Here is a 2,897-nt window from a genome sequence, read left to right on the forward strand (position 1 = left end):
AGGCTTCTAGATAAATTTATTGTATTCATCGCTCACATTAGAAAAATGTTTTATTATAATTTAAGGTTCCGCTTGGAGCAACCTGTTAAGTTGTCACATCTAATTAAGCATTGGTTGCATGTAACTAAGTGTTCCAAAAAAAAATTGTTGTGTGTGTTTTTGCCCAAAAGTTTGGGCCTGACAGAGTTGCCAGGGAGGAAGCCTGCAGAGCAGCGGTGGTCGGCTGACAAATAACGTCGGCGGTAGTTCTTGCACAAAAAGCAGAGCATCGGTCGCACAAAAGGCTCAGGAGATAAGACAGCCCACGGCAGGAGGATGTGGTGGGTGCACAACCGGCAACGGGAGCGGTGGTCAGACCCGACAGGGAGGAAACCGGTGGAGGAAGGATCCTCATTGGAAAAGGAAGCTGCAGGGAAAGAAGCTCGGGGACAATCGACAAACGACAGTGAGACAGCCTAGCGGTCGAGCGTGGTGATAGGGTGGGGTTCACGAGCAGCCAGAGTATGGGCAGCACGGGAACTAGATGTGGAGCATGGGGAGTTGTCGATGGTGAGATCGATAGGAGAGTATGGGCCTGCAGAAAAGGTACAGACCCTGCAAAAAGCCGATGCAGGGTATGGTGGGGGGGAAACAATGACCCCCCACTTTAAATAATTTTTTTTCTTAATAATAAAAAACAACTTTTACAAATAGCCCATCCAAAAAAAAATTTTGCGGAAGGAAAATATAATAGGAAAATTATTGCGAAAATAAACACTTACACCTTTTTTTTTTTCGAAATCTGTACAAATATAGAAAAATTGGCGAAAAAAATTTCTTTCACCAAAATAGGCCGACTTTATAGTCAAAATTTATGGAAACAGCCTCCTAGACTCAACTGTGATATCCAAATTACTGTACAATGCCCCCAAAAATAGCACCTCCTCAGATCCAAAAATTGAAGCCTTCAAAATGACTAATCAAAAACACTCTAATGGCTTTGATACCATTTGAGATTTTGCCAAGATCAAGAGCTCAATGAAAAGTACAAGAGAGACAAAATAGATGATAGGAATAAACTGTATTCTATCAAGATGAAAATACTAATCAACTGGATCATCAATTGTTACATACAATGAATATGAGCCTGCTTATATAGGCAAGGCTATATGGATATGTGAGCACACAAACATGACATGTGGCTCAATAAGAAATAAGGGTAGGTAGGAGAAATAATATAATATTCCACATGAGGTGGATCACCCACCAAAGGTGGAATGTAACAACAAGATAAGACCAAAAGAGGTGGAAATTCTCCTACACACACTATCCCAATGTGGCACAAACACCCAAGTGTCTCATACCCAAACTATTATGAAATGCATTTCCTAAGTAAACTTAAGTAAGGTGTAATAATATCCATGATGAATAATTATTTACACCAACAAATACTTTAGTGGAGACAAGGGATATGGTAATAGCATCCTCCAAAAGGACAATCAAACTGAGATCAAAACATAAGGAGATATCATAGTCTCATGAAAGGTCTCAAGTAAGATCAATAAAGGCAATGACATTGTTACAGTCATGAACCTCAAAACAATCATGCACCTCAATGGAAAGGGTTTTAATAGTCATTAATGATATCAAGGAGTAGAGCATTAGAAAGGAAAATCACTCCATGCCACAAGAAGCATCTAGAACATTAATGAATTTGTATTGATAAGTGAGGATAGTGCATTGAATCCTTTAGGATAGTGAACAATCAATGAAGGCAGTATAGGGTATGGGCATAGAAAGAAAGATAGTGACAAAGGAACAATAGACAGTCAAAAGATTACCATGAAAAAATACATTAATGAAGGATAGTCCTCATGATCATAAAGGAAATACCACAAGATACACACAATTATAGCCCTAAAATAGGGATTGTCTTCTAAGAAGAGAATAGTCCATCATTCAGGCATATAACAATGGCTTTTAAGAAAAATAGCAGAGATTGTTTTCATTGTCAATGCCAAGGTCTGAGACATCATCACAAGGAGTAAGACATTGCAATCAATTTAGTGAACATAAAAATCAATTCTAAGACAAATGTATTGATAGAGCCATCAACATCAAGAACAATGATAAAACCTTAAGGCTTTTGATCAGTCAAAGATGATTTTTTTTACCTTGGGAGGCAATGTATCATGATAAGCCAAGTAGGGAAGATAGAAAAGGTATAAACTAATCTATAAGCAGTAGTTTGTATGAACAATGCTAAATATGGTATTATGCATGCCAAAATCCTACAACTCCCAAAGAAAATCATGAACATCAAGCTCTTATATGGAAATGTGCAAGCTTGTACATAAGCATTCAAGTCAATAAAATTCAAACCATGAGGATGAGGATCTAGTAATAATCCCAAGATCATATTAGTCGCAGCCAATATTAGACAACAAAGAACAATCATAGAACATAATCACAATCCTCATTGTAGAAACTTGAACTTATATCAAAGGTCAAGAAGTGGTCTTTATGTAATGAATGCAACCCTTAAGCCCCATATAACAGTCTTTGACAAATCTAAATGAGATCATAGAGCAATAAGAAGAGTAGTCCATTACTATTTATTAGGTCTGAGACAAGTGATAGGTTGATAGAGTAATCAGAGAAGGACATATATTATAGAGTAGTAACCACATGATCACAAAAGGATAATGTTATCAAAAAAATAGTGAGAAGCACCAAGGATCAATCATAGGGGTCTCCATTCACAAAATAAAGTAAAAATAAGAACGATCTTTATTATTGTTATAAGACACTAAGGAGGTTCTCAATATGAAATGTACTAGAATAATTGGTGATGCTCTGCAAAAAGGAGATTGTTAGGATGACAAACACAAACAACAAGTGTTAGTGTTAGCAAATCA

The sequence above is a fragment of the Cryptomeria japonica genome, chromosome 2 (genome assembly GCF_030272615.1).
Source record: "Cryptomeria japonica chromosome 2, Sugi_1.0, whole genome shotgun sequence".
NCBI lineage: Eukaryota > Viridiplantae > Streptophyta > Pinopsida > Cupressales > Cupressaceae > Cryptomeria > Cryptomeria japonica.